The sequence below is a fragment of the Pseudopipra pipra genome, chromosome 6 (genome assembly GCF_036250125.1).
Source record: "Pseudopipra pipra isolate bDixPip1 chromosome 6, bDixPip1.hap1, whole genome shotgun sequence".
NCBI lineage: Eukaryota > Metazoa > Chordata > Aves > Passeriformes > Pipridae > Pseudopipra > Pseudopipra pipra.
In genome coordinates this window covers 65,195,774-65,210,203 of record NC_087554.1, presented here as the reverse complement: position 1 = coordinate 65,210,203, position 14,430 = coordinate 65,195,774, and the positions used below count along the sequence as shown (strand labels likewise).

Here is a 14,430-nt window from a genome sequence, read left to right as displayed (position 1 = left end):
CCCCGGTGGTTTCCCTCACGAGCCTGGACAAGGTGTTGTACAGATTTCCCTCTAACTCACCATCAATAGCTCCAGTTTTTGCAATTAACTGATTACAGAGAGAATTAACCTGCTCACCTGCAAAGAACAGAGGCTCTGGGCCGGGCTCATTATGGGCCTCGTGGTTTCTGAAGGAAATTGTGCAGGGAAGATTAAATGGAATTCACCAGGGAAGAGCCAGTTCCAGTGAACAATTAACTTCACAGGCACCAAGCTCCTCTCCCCCATCCCAGTGCCAGCTGGTCCTGCCCAGCCCTGCTGCTCCCTCAGCCTGCACAGGCACTGCCAGCACGGCTGGGACAGCAGGGGCAGCTCCCGAGCCGGGCAGGGCAATAAAAGCAGTTTAAAGGGATAAAGAGGAGCATTTGTGAGGCTGTGAGAATGCTCCTGGTGCATCCCCTGGAGCTGTAATCAGGAACCAGAGACAAACGGGGCTCCAGCAAAACAAATCACTGGCAAAGACTTTTTTGTCTTTTCAGGGGGAATGGGAAGGTCCATTTTAGCTGAAATAAATGGCAGCTCTCGAGAGGCTGCTCCGTGTGTCCGTACCCACACCCAGAGGCTCCTGGGGACGGGACAGCCCAACAACCCCCCTGTGCCTGAGGGTGTTGTCCAAACACTCCCTGAGCCTGGCAGGGCTGGGACAGAAGAAGGGGAACCCCCTGTGTCCTCTGAGACGAGCTGTGACAGGAAACCTGAGCTGGATCTCCAGGGGAAATCCAGAACGTTCCTGAAGAGCCCCCAGCACTCCCGATTTCCCAGTGCTGGGGCACTGCTGGAGCAGCTGCTCCCCCTCTGTGGCCGATGCTGGAGCAGGTCACAGCCAAAATATTCAGCTTTGAACTGCAAAGCCAAAAGCACAAAACAATGTCAACCTTTCCAAAGCCTAAATAAACGTTGATATTACAGGAAGAGACACAGTCCAAAGTGATGCTGCAGCAGCTCTTGTCTTGTGCTGAACACCCCTCTCCCTCTCCATCCCTTTGGATCTGGTGCCACAGCCAGGTCCTGGAATGACATCTGCAGAGCCCAGGTCCTGGAATGACATTTGCCAAGTCCTGGAAATTGGTCTGTCTGTGTTTTTACCCCTTTCTCCATTTCCCCCTGGCCCTCTCTCCAGGCTCCCCAGGACAGGAGGTGCTCAGAGCTGGGGCATCCTCCAGCTCTGCCCACCCCTGTGCCCTCCCTGGAGCCTTTGCAGGGTCCTGCAGAGCTGTCCCAGCCCTGCACACACCCCTCAGCCCCACAGTGTCCCCTGCTCTGCCCAGCCGGGTTCATGCCAAGGTGAAAATTCCAAAAATCAACCTAAGGAACAACTAAAGCTCGTGGGCTCCTGCAGGGCTCCTTCCCCATCACAGGGGTTCCCTGAGGTACAGCAAATGTGCTTTTTAAACAATCCCAAACCCTAAAACTCTGAGCAAACAGATGGAACAACCACAGGCCAGGGACAAGTTTCTGACAGGGGTTCAGGAGCAGGGGAGTGAAGGGCAGGGGGCTCCAGGCTCTGCCTCAGTCACTCCCTGCACAGCCAGGGCAGCCACCAGCAGGGCTCGTTGTCTTCTCTTCCATATCACACCTGTGCAATAGGATATTGGGATTTAGGAATTAATTTTACGGAAGAGGCTGACACTCCAAACCTGACAGGTCTCTAAGGAAGATTAAAATAGAAATAGTTGAGTGGAGGATTGAGCTGCAGTCTGGGGCACGATTAGAGAGCAAAGAGCCCCTTAACTGGGGGGATCAAGGGCATGGCAGGACTGGACAGGCCTGGCTGTGCTGAGATCACAGTTACCTGGGGGACTAGTTGCCTCCACTTGACTAGAGAGCAGAACTAGTAATTGATTACTCGTGTTTCCATTTTCCAGCCACTGATCAGCATTTAAAATATCCTATTTCTTGGATCTGGACCGCTGGAAATGGGGTCTCAGCAGTAAAATATCTGATTCAGTGCTGCTGCATCACACCCCCTTTTTTGGGGGGTAAAATGAGCCCTGTGGAGAGGAATGGGGAGAATATTCCTCTCTGGGATGTCTGGGGGTAAGAGCTCAGTCTGAGGAGCTTCTTCAGGCATACAAAGAGCTGCTTCCCTTCCCTTCCCACAGATTTAGAGCTGTTGTACCTGACCACAGTTAAACACATCTCCATGCACATCCTCCACATCCATTTGTGTCTCCCCCACTCCAACCACACCTTCCCCTCACTTCCATCCACTGGAAGGAAAAAAAAAGCTGTTTCCTAACGGGTGAGACCAAACCAGGGCAGAATTTTCAAGGTCCTTTCAAGTGATGCTTGTTTTATAAATGTCTCTGAATGTAATAGTTTTCTTTCTTGCTTGGAGAAATTCTATGTAGGAAATTTTTCAGTAAGTGATGAGCCTGCCAGTCTTGCTGAGGATTTTGGAGGCAGTTTGGAGGAGCTGTTCCAGCACAGAGCAGGAAGATGTATTAATTCTAACCTCCAAGAACAAATGCTTTCCAAAAAGGTCACATTGCTGCAAGCCATGACATTATGAGCCTGATCTCATGAAGCTGCTATAACCTGGCCTGCAGTCACATTTGTTCCTGCCTTAAATCAGGGCCACATTTCCTGTGCAGACACAGCTCTGGGGAGTGGCTGCTGGGGGGGCTCTGTGTCCTGTGCTGTGTCCAAAGGGAGACACGATGATCACCAGCACCCCTCCCAGCAAGGAAAGGATCAGAATTTAAATGGATCACAGGCAGCTGCTTATCTGTCTCCTGGCCTGTTCCCATGGCTCCTGCTGTCACTGTGTCCCAGCTTTCCCAGCCATGGAACTCCCCCAGGAGCAGCACTGCTGCCTTCCACCAGTTCATTAAGCATTTTAAGAAAAGTATCTCTTGCTGATTTTTCCCCCACAGGATCTGCATTCAGAAACCTGCTCCTGCACTGTCCAGCTCAGGGATGAGGGCAAACCCCCCATTTCTGGATGCACCCAGGGGCAGGTGTGGGGCACACTGAGAGGCACATCCCAGGTTGGAGCACAGCCCTGTGCAGGGCAATCTGGATATCCAGGCAGCTCAGGGAGGGGCTGGGAAAAAACCTTTCCCCTCAGTAAACCTTTGGGGGTGTTTGGTGAAATGAGGTTTTGCTGCTTCATTCCTTGGGAGGGGACAGCTCAGAGGGGTTTGGATGGGGCCTGAGGGCTCTCCAGGTGCTGGGCAGCAGGGATTGTGGTATCCACAGGAAGGAAAGGACGTGGCTGGTAAATACAGAGGCTCAGGGCAGCTCCTTGCCTTGCTTTCCTGGTGGATTTATCCCAGAGTGTGCCCCTGGTTTGGGATCCCAGCTTTGCAGATGGACTGGGTGGTCTCTGGGGGTCCCTTCTGGCCCTGCCTGGTCTGGTCTGTGGTACCAGATGAGTGTTTCCAGCCCCCAGAGGAAATCAGAACCCTGTTTACAGCCAGTGGGAGTATTCCAGGGTACCTGCAGGAGATCCATTGTCCACTGCCAGGCAGAGGGCTCTGGTCCCAGCCAGCAGCAGCTGGGTCACCACTGTGAGATTCTCTGGGACACCCACCCCAACCCCCTGCACAGGCAGTAAGCCCTGCTTTCAGCCTTTTTATTCTGTATATTTTTTAATTTTGTCTGTGCTCTTCCTGTAATGACAGGATGGCTGAAATAAGTAATTAAAAGCACTTTATGTGCCTCTCACTGCAGCCGAGTTCCCTGAGCCATGTGCAGTGTTGGACCCCCAGTGACACTTGGGTGGGATCATTTCTCACCCAGGGATCCTGCTTTTTCTGCTGGTCTCCCTTGGAAAGGGTTCACTTCCACAGGGGATGTGGCAGGCACTGTCCTGGAACCCAGTCACACTGAACCTTTAATTCCTGGGACATTTCCCTGGGTTGGCAGAATTCAGGGCTCAGTCTCTGTCTCAGGTTCTACCTGCACCTACCTGCACAAGGACTTCTCCCACCAGCGCTTTTATTTTTAGAAATAAAACACCTTTGTGCATCCCAGGAGTTATTTGATGTCTGGTATCAAATGCAGAGTTCCTTCTGAGCCAGGCCAGGTTTGCTGCTCCAACCCTTCCAGTGTCCCTGCCCTCCCTGTCCTCACCTGCACAGTGGCTCCACCCTCACCTGTATTTACATGTCATTGCCATCACCTTTCCTGACAATCCATGGGAGCCATTCCCAGCTCTTGTCAGTGGCTGTCACATCCCCACCTTTTGGATCAGACCCACACATTCACCTCAAAGCAGAGAGTGGGGGTTGTATTGGTAATTTTCCCTGAGTAATCCTATTAAAACACCCCTGTTTGGGGATCTGCTCTTAGTGGAAGCCCAGGGATAAAGTCAGAGAGCTTACAGGGATAATCCCACCGTCCCTGCAGCTGTCAGGCTGTGATCTGTGTGTGGAGGGAACCAGCTCAGTCCCTCTGACACCTGCTCTCCATGATCCACCCTGGTGGGACCAGGACGGCTCCTGTCTCCTGCTGGCCCTGCAGCTTTGTCAGCCTGGCTGCTCATTAAACTGGGCTGGCAGTGTGGCACCTGCTCTGGGCTGCTTGGGTCCTCCTCTGCCCAAGGAAACGTCCCTGGCTGGGGAGTTCCCCTGATATTCCTGGATTATACAAAGGTCAGCATGTGAGGGGCACCTCTGCTGACCCAGCCTGTTCAGGGATCCCAGGGCAGGTTCCTCTTCACCTCAGAACTTCAGGAGAATTGTTTTTACTGTACTCCTTGAGGAGGATTGGAGAACATTTCACCACCCTGTCCAGCACAGAAATTCTTCCTGATTTGTTTGTGACTCCTGCTGGTCTGAGCTGGGACTAACAGAGCCTGGTTTAGTGCAGTAGTTTGGCCAGAGGCTTCTGGGATTTTATCATCGAGGTGATGCAGGAAATCACCTCAAATATTCCCTTCTCCTTGTCTGTAGCTCTGCCAGTCCTGCATCATTTGTTGGGTCTTCACCTGCCTAAATTCCTGTGGGAGGGCTGGAGCCCCTCTGGAACCAGGCTGGGAGAGCTGGGGGGGTTCCCCTGGAGAAGAGAAGGCTCCAGGGAGAGCTGAGAGCCCCTGGCAGGGCCTAAAGGGGCTCCAGGAGAGCTGGAGAGGGACTGGGGACAAGGGATGGAGGGACAGCACACAGGGAATGGCTTCCCACTGCCAGAGGGCAGGGAGAGATGGGAGATTGGGAAGGAATTGCTGGCTGGGAGGGTGGGGAGGCCCTGGCACAGGTTGCCCAGAGAAGCTGTGGCTGCCCCTGGATCCCTGGAAGTGTCCAAGGCCAGGCTGGAGCAGCCTGGGCTGGTGGAAGGTGTCCCTGCCCATGGCAGGGGTGGCTCTGGAGGATCCTGAAGGTCCCTCCCAGCCCAACCCACTGGTGACCTTTGCAATCCCTCTCCTCTGACCGGGATCTTCAGGAGCTGCCACCCAGGCTGGGACAATACTGGGGTGACCCCCCCTGGCAGCTGCCTCCTCTCCCTCTGGCAGTAACTCAGAACCTCCCTGCCAGTCCCTTTCCATCACCCTCACCCTCCTGCCTGGCAGAGCACCGGGCTGGGCTCGGAGCTGGGATGAGTTACTGGAGCCCCACTGCTCTCCGTGCCTGGCACAGCCCTGGGGGGGCCATTGTCACTGTTGTGAGGCTTCTGAAACCAGATCAGCTGGGTCTTCATTAGAAATCATGAGATCATTACTGTCTTCAGGAGAAGAGGGGAGCCTGGTTTGATGTGATTCATTAAAACCAAGCTGTTTCTGGTTTTTCACGCTGCTCTCCTTCTCAGCTTTCCTGGGAAGCAAAGCTAATTTCCCTGATTTTTACCTCCTGGTTGTGTCTCTTGCTGAAGTTCTGGATAACATTGGCCTTTTCCCTGTTTTCTAGGACTGTGCATCCCCACTTGTGTGAAGCAGAAACGAATGATTATTAACTGCAATCACTAATAATTCCGAGATTTCTACCTTATTTTCTAGCTCTTATCCATTATTCCATCTATTTTAAAAAGAGGCATAGCAGTGACCATTTTTTTGTCCTATTAATTGTATTATCCACCTGACCAGTGGTTTTTGATGCTGTCACTGTTCATTTCCCAGTTACCTTTATCCTGAATTTCCTTACTCTGTCAGACACCAAACCGACACCGCTGGCAGTTGCCTTCTTGATCTTGCATTTCCCATTACTCGATCCTGCATTTCCCATCACTTGATCCTGCATTTCCCATCACTTGATCCTGCATTTCCCATCACTTGATCTTATATTTCCCATCACTTGATCCTGCATTTCCCATCACTTGATCCTGCATTTCCCATCACTTGATCCTGCATTTCCCATCACTTGATCCTGCGTTTCCCATCACTTGATCCTGCATTTCCCATCACTTGATCCTGCATTTCCCATCACTTGATCCTGCATTTCCCATCACTTGATCCTGCGTTTCCCATTACCCTCCTCACCAGTCGTGCCCTGATCTGTTGGATTTGGATTATGCACATCCACTGGATTTTTCCCATTGATTATTTGATCCTCTGAATTTCACGTGCCTTCCTGAGTCTAAGAAAAAAATGCCCCCCCTTGTCTTCTGCTGAACATCCCTTGCTCTGGGGCAGGGACTGCTCCTTCCCAGGGCTGGCAGCTGATTTGGTTCTGTCAGCACATCTGAGAAAGATTTCCTAGCAGAGCACAGGATTGTTGACTTTTACAGCAGGGAAAGCTATTACCTGGGTTTTCTGTGGAATTTAACAATGAAATCGTTGGGCTGTGCTACCTAACACAAGGTTACACTGGATATTTATTGCGATGCTTGGAGTCTCTGCTAAACCAAGCACAGAAAACCTTAGGCAAAGAATGTCATGCTCCGATTTGGCACAAAGAAATCAAAATAACTGTGTGAGAAATCAGAATTTAAACGTCTAAAAATCTCTTTTAAAGCAGAAATCAATATAAAGCAGCCTAATTCCTCCTTTATGCTGTTCTAAGGCTTGTGTTTGCTCCCTGTGTTCCTCAGGCAGCGTGTGCAGGTTGGTGTCCTGGAACTGCTGCAACAAGTTAATCTCATTTTGCTGTGCTGAGAGGGGCTTTGGGAGGATTTTGCCCTCGATTGCCTTCCTGCAGCAATGCCAAGAGAACAAGGAGGTGTCTGAGCTGATCAGGTCCCCACACTTGTGTCAGCTGCCCTTTACAAACAGTCACACGGGTTGTGGTGCCCAGATGTTTGTGCCAGGGGTGTGTAACACACCCCAGTACCCAGACCCATCACACAGCAGAGGCAGCCCTGGCACAGAAATGGGGGGTTGTGTCTGTCTGGAGGCACATTCAGGCATCACCTGGTGGGCACCTGGGAGTGCAAAGAGCAGGAATCCCTCCTGCCCTTGAGGAATGCCAGGGACAGGAGGGGGCAGGTTCAGGAGGGAAGGCTCCCACCTACACTGGGGTCTCCAGCTCTGGGGTCCCCAGCACAGGAGGACGTGGAGCTGCTGGAGAGAGCCCAGAGGAGGCCATGGAGATGTTCCAGGGGATGGAGCCCCTCTGCTCTGGAGCCAGGCTGGGAGAGCTGGGGGGGTTCCCCTGGAGAAGAGAAGGCTCCAGGGAGAGCTGAGAGCCCCTGGCAGGGCCTAAAGGGGCTCCAGGAGAGCTGGAGAGGGACTGGGGACAAGGGATGGAGGGACAGCACACAGGGAATGGCTTCCCAGTGCCAGAGGGCAGAGATAGATGGGAGATTGGGAAGAAATTCCTGGCTGGGAGGGTGGGGAGGCCCTGGCACAGGTTGCCCAGAGAAGCTGTGGCTGCCCCTGGATCCCTGGAAGTGTCCAAGGCCAGGTTGGAGCAACCTGGGCTGGTGGAAGGTGTCCCTGCCCATGGCAGGGGTGGCACTGGATGGGCTTTAAGGTCCTTCCATCCCACACCATCCCATGGGCCTGTGGTGATGTGAGGGGTGGGAGGTGTCGTGGTCAGGGGGACACCCCAGCTCAGGGGGTGCAGTCCATTGTCTGCTGGGGCTGCAATGGCAGGGCCAGAAAAGCCAATTTGGGCTCCAGCAAAGCCCAAACCCCGGGTTCAGTGAACTGGGGAAGGAGGAGGATGTGAAGCCTCGGGAACAAAGAGGAGGAGGAAGAGCAGAGCAGAGGGATGGGCAGCTCCTGGAAGAATCCACATCAGAGGTACAATGGCAAAGCAGCCTTTTGTGGGAGAGAGACAGAAAAAGAACAAGATATATTGGAAAAGGCTGAGAGAATGAAGTAATAAAATGTAACCTGAAATTCTACCTTTCCCTCCAGTTCTGAAGAACTCGGAGGTGATGAGTAGATCTGTCAAAATATTTGTAATGGGAAAGTCCTGATTTATGAGGTTTTGTTTTCCATTGTTTTCTTCATTCGTTTATAAAAATAAAGTCAAAGTTTGGTGGGGGAACATTCAGGTTTTCCCATTTATTTTGTTTTTAAAATTAAAAGGGTAAGGAAAAGCAATGTTGCTTATGTATTATGCTTTTTTAAATATGAGAAAAAAGCCTGTAATTTTTAATTACTGTTAGAACTGGACAAAAGATGGGTGAGAGAGAAAGCAGGTCACCATTTCTGCTTGCATAATGTGGGCTGACTTTCTTGTCAAGGAAAAAAATAACACAGCTTTGCTGCAGGAGAGGACTTGGCTATGGGGAAAAATCCCATTTTGTAACTAGCTCTGTTCAAACCGAATTTGGAGACCACAGATTAATTGCACTAATTACAAGCTTTCAGCCACCTTGCTGATCCCCGTGGCAGTTTGCAGAGAGGAATGAGGGCTCGGAACCTCGAAGTGCTTCTCCTGCAAAGTGCTGGCCCCGTTCTGCTGGTGAGCTGACCTTGGTCCTGAAGGGGACGTTCTGTCTCCAGTAAATCACAGGGACTGCCGTGAAATGTTTCAGAGTATCATGTGCAGGAGGTACCTGTTTTTTTCCTCCCAGAGTGCATTTGCTGTCCTTCTCTGCCCTTCTCTGGCACTGTCAGCTGCGAGGACGTGTGAGGTGCCCCCACGTTCAGCTCCCCCTGTGTTTGCCAGTGTCTGCTTGGAGGAACCCCGAGCCCGTGGGGCAGCTGCCAGACTTTCATAGGAATCATGGAATCAAGGAATATCCTGAGCTGGAAAGGACCCCAAGGACCATCCAGTCCAACTCCTGGCCCTGCCCAGACACTCCAACAACCCTCCCTGTCCCTCAGAGCGTTGTCCAAACCCTCCTGGAGCTCTGGCAGCCTTGGGGCCGTGCCCACTGCCCTGGGGAGCTTGGGCAGTGCCAACCACCCTCTGGGGGAAGAACCTTCTCCTGAGATCCAACCTGAGCCTGCCCTGGCACAGCTCCAGCCCTTCCCTGGGTCCTGTCCCTGTCACAGGGAGCAGAGATTGAGCTGCCCCTCGGGAGGAAGCTGAGACCACCCATGTGAACACTGCACGTGTGGGAAAGAGGCAATGGCAAGGTGGGAAGAGACTCCTGGATGCCCTTTGCACCGACCTCCCTGCCCAGGCAGGGCCACCTGGCTCCCACTGTCCAGGAGTGCTCTGCCTGTCTCCAAGGATGAGAGCTGGGATGGGAAGATGTGCCAAGTGTCCCAGCCCAGGATCACCTTGGAGACTGTGAGCTGGGCCAGTGTGTTCTGGGCTGTACAGGGAATATATGAGACAGAAAGGGAATGAGACCAAACTATTTCAAATCCTGTGATGGCAAAGACAGCCCTTGTCCCTCCTGGGACAGGCCAGGTGAGGTCAAGGGAGGGAATCCTGTCCCCCTGCTCAGCACTGGGACACACAGGCCAGGCTGGAAGGGGCTTTGCCAGCCTGGGCTAGTGGAAGGTGTCCCTGCCCATGGATGGGTTTTAAGGTCCCTTCAGCCCAAACCAGTCTGGGATTCTACTCTAAGTGCCTTTCCTTGGCCAAACATGGAGCCAGGCCAGCTAAGCCTGCAGTCCAGCCTGGTGGCACCCAGGCCAGAAGGGAAAAGCCCTGGGACAGGGATTTGTCTCCACCTGCTGTGGAAGGGCATTGCTGGAGAGGGGTGATGCCATTGACTCCACTGTCACTGTTACTGCATCGAGGAGCTCTTTGGAGCTCATTTTTGCCAGCATTTGCAATCCCTAATGATCCATCCTGCTCGCTGCTATCAATAACAGGGCTGCAAGAACAGATTTTCATGTGCTGTCTCCTCTCACACACATTTTCCTGTAAAGAAAGAGAGTGTTTTTTATGCAAATTGTATTTTTTCCCTCCTGTGCACATGTGCTGAGCTATATCAAGAGCAGGACTGTGAAACAGATAAAAAGCTGCCCATATGCTGCCTTGATGTCTCGCAGTGCCTGGAGCCCTGGCAATCTGGAGTGGGATTCTGAGCAGGCTCAAGCCACCCAAAAGCTCCTCCAGGCTCTGCTGGCTGGAGAAGGGGCTCCTCAGCCTACCAGTCTGCCCAGTGCCTGGGACAAGGATGCTGCTGGGAGGAGTCACAGAACAATGGAATGGCCTGGGTTGGAAGGGAACCTTAAAGCCCATCTCATTCCACCCCCCACCATGGGGTTTTTGTCACTGCTTGCACTAGTGGTGACCAGTGGATTGGTGCAGTCAGACAAGGAGAGGAACCCTTTTATGACTGGGGAAGCCATCAATCCTTCCCTTGCTGTCATTGTGTTGCTGCTCTGGTTTGAGGGAATGGGGCACCTTAACAAGCCAGTTAACAGGAACTCAGTGGTTTATTTCCACCCTAATGGAAAACCCCTCACACGGCACCGAAGCCTTCTGCTCATTTGCTTTGATTCTTAACAAAGGACATTTCAGACTGAAATCTTGTTTCCTTGTTTTATTAAAAGCATTAAAAATATGGCTCATAAAATATATATGGGGGTTTGAACTTTTGCTGCTGCTGCAGGGATGGATAAATGCTCTGCATTAAAAAACAACAAGGAGAAATCGAACAGCAGCTTCCAGCCCCTGGAAAGCTCAGTGTGAGGCAGAAAGGCTCCCCGGGGCTGTCAGTCTGTCAGGGCTCCTCCCCAGGGTGGAGTGGCCAGCGCTGGGTCATTCCCATGTGGTGGTGGGACAGGAGGGGCCAGGGAGGAGGAGCAGCATCGCTGGGAGGGGCAGAGCCCACGGCACAATTAGTGCAGGGTGTTAATGAGGGGGGGCTGAGCTCATCAATCCTCCCTGAGCTGGGATGAGCCACACTTCCCAAATTAAAACGGGAGAGCAATTACAGCGTCATTTTTCCTCTCCACCTTCCCCGGGAAGATAAAGATGGATCCAACTTTTTCACTGAGTCACAGAACAACAGACTGCTTTGGCTTGGAAGGGATCTAAAGCTCATCTCAAAAACTGATGACCAGGTGAGTTCTAGGGTTGGGCCAACACTTCACACACAAAATATAACGAGTGAAATAAAGGGGGGAAGAGCACAAGAAGCAACTTTACAGCCCTGTGACTCCGAGCTCTGCAGTGTGCCCAGACTGATGCTTCCTTCAGCACTCAGCTGGTATCAGTCAGTTATTTCAGTGCTGTCAGGACCCCCAGCACCCCCCCAGCCACATCTCACATTGCAGTGCATAAACTGTGAGCACATAAATCAAACAATATGAGAAACTTCCCAATGTGCCATTTCTGAGGGGTTTTTTCACACTCTGTGGGCCATTTGTCTGCTCTGCACAGTGTTTTTTCACAGCCAATTTCCATCTGTTTCCCGTGGAATTGATAATGTTCTGCACAGCATTCCCTGCTCTCCCACACGGGCTGCAATCCAATGCCACTCACAGCTCACACCTGATGCTTCCTGAAACAAAGGGCAAACCAGCCCTGTTCTCTGGGTCCTTTCTGCCCTGCCTGGTTTTGGGATGGATCTTTATTTCAGGTTTGACCCCTGACTCCGTGTGAGGCACAGTCCCCACGTTGGGCTGGAAAAACACATCCTGGGTTTTGGGTTGTGATGGAGCAATAACAGAGTGGGAAGAAAATCCACCTGTAAGCACAAGTACCAGCCACAAAAGCTGGTGAGCTCCTTTGTACCCAAAATAGGCTGGAAAAAGGATTGGATTTTCCCAGCTGATGCTGGGATGCCCTGAGGGGTAACAAACTCCTGAGAACTTGTCTCCTCTGGGAGTCACTGGGCAAAGCCTCCAGGGTCTTTCCCTGCCTTTGGGGGACTGACAGGTCCAGAGTGGGCTCAGCCAGGAGTTAATCCAGAAAAATGCCTTTAAACTGAAAACTTGCCTTTTGAGTAAACTTATTTTCAAATCATCTGGTTTAGAGGAGAACTTTTACTCTGTTATCAAAACCCGTTTTTGATTCCCAGCCTGTGTTGATTCCTGGCCAGTTTGCCTTTGTTTGTTCTTGGAAAGCTGATTTGCCTGTGCAGGCACCATCCAGATGCATCCCTGGGGCTCCCCCAGGTTCCCAGGTGACACTGTTCACCTCACCCTGTGCTCACACTGCCCAGACTGCCCTTCAGGGCTGGTTTATAGCAGCCACTGTCCAGCACACAAATATCCTGTATGTGCATGCAGATGTAACTCTGCAGACACGTGTGACTGACTCGGCCTCGCTGGCTCCAGAACCACACAATCACTGTGCTTGGAAAGGACTTGGAAGATCACTGGATCCACCCTGTGCCCAATCCCCACCTTGTCACCCAGCCCAGAGCCCTGAGTGCCACATCCAGTTGTGTCCAGATCCTCCTCTTGGCTCCTGCAGTCCCACTGGGCCCCATTCCCCTCCTGGGAATGTTTATCCCCCCACTTCAGCCCTGATGATGATCCTGGGCATGTTTAACCTCAGCAGGGTTTTTGCCTCCCCTCATCCCTGTCCCTGAGCTGGTTCCTGGGATCTGGAGCAGCTCTCCTCTCCAGCACACCCTCATCCCTGTCCCTGAGCTGGTTCCAGGGATCTGGAGCAGCTCTCCTCTCCAGCACACCCTCATCCCTGTCCCTGAGCTGGTTCCCAGGAGCTGGAGCAGCTCTCCCCTCCAGCACCCCCTCATCCCTGTCCCTGAGCTGGAGCAGCTCTCCCCTCCAGCACCCCCTCGTCCCTGGCAGAGCTGCAGCCCAGGCTCAGCCACTGCTGTGATTTTCAGCCCTTCCCACCCTCTCGGTGCTCCAGAGCTCGTCTCTCTCCATCCTCTTCATGAGGCAAATGTGGCCACTTATCCTCTTGGAAGGGAGATCCACAAATCCAAGTGAACACGGTTATTAACTTAAGCCTGGTGCTATTTGCACTCCAGGCTGGGGTTTGCTGAGCGGAGCTGTCTCTGCTCTGAGGAGATGAGGCAGCTCCTGAGTCAACATTGACAGTGGCAGTGCTGGTATCTCTATCTTAGTTTGTGATTTAAACCATGCAGGGGCCTTCCTGCCCAGCTCTCTGCAGTGTGTGTGCTCTGCAACACACACAGGCCAGCAGAGTCCAACAGTCCTGGTAAGGGAAGCCGTGGCTCCAGCTCCAGCCCTGAGCTCTTACAGGTTCTTCAGCACCAGTTCAGAAAGGATGGAAATGTCAGAAGCTGCAGCTCCTGTGAGAGTTCTGAGGGCACAGCAGGCTTGGGCACGGGAGGCACGAGGGGGTTCTGGAGAGAACACACTTTAAAAAGCAAACAGGTTTCCTGGGGTGTGAAAACAACACAGAAGGAATGTTTTAGAAAAAAAACATAGGGTCCATTAAGCAGGTGTTGCAGAGAACAGCTTTGATACACTTGAGACACCTTCGATACAACTTTGATATGACTTTGATACGACCTTGATGCACCTCCCTGGAGGTGTCCCAGGGGTGAATCTGTCCCTATTTCAGAGCTCCCACAGACCTTCCCCTCAGGAGGAATTTCCTCCTGGAAAGGGTGGTCAGGCCTTGGCAGGGGCTGCCCAGGGAGGTTTGGAGTGCCCAGCCCTGGAGGTGTCCCAGGAAGGCCTGGCCGTGGCACTCAGTGCTCTGGGCTGGGGGACAAGGGGGGCATCGGGCACAGGGGGATCCATGGGCTGGGAGGGCTTTTCCAGCCTCAGGGATTCCATGGTTCTATTCCTTTATTTTGATCCTACCTCATCTAGTTTTTGCTGAGTTTTTGGAAATGCTGAATTTTTGGGGGAAATTTGGGTGCTGCACCAATGGCCAGGAACTGCAGAACAACCTCCCCAAACCCAGCCTGAGGGGAAAGGTGGCCAAGGGGCTCTGACAGAGATCATTCTGAGGGGGGACATCTCCAGAAAAACACTGAAATTTATATTTCTGTTGGTAAGTTACAAAACCATTTCCAAGGTATTCCCTTGAACAGGTTAATTAGTGCCAGGAAAGGAACATTCCACCTGTTCACCTGCCCTGTGGTTCCTCTCTGGCTCCACCCCTGGACGGACACCTTTGCTCATCCCACGAGGACTGACCATCCCCTTGGCCCCTGCAGCTCCAGTGCTGCTGTTCCTGATGGAAGGAATTCCTTCCCACATCC

General features: G+C 52.4%; 1 long non-coding RNA gene across 1 annotated transcript; it reads right to left on the bottom strand.

Moving 5' to 3' along the window:
• Positions 1-1,362: 1,362 nt before the first annotated feature.
• On the bottom strand, positions 1,363-3,533 carry LOC135416817 (uncharacterized). The gene is made up of 2 exons (XR_010431755.1): positions 3,291-3,533; positions 1,363-1,615 (listed from the first exon to the last, which is right to left on the bottom strand). It is a non-coding gene; the product is annotated as an uncharacterized LOC135416817 (long non-coding RNA).
• Between the last annotated feature and the right edge of the window lie 10,897 nt (positions 3,534-14,430).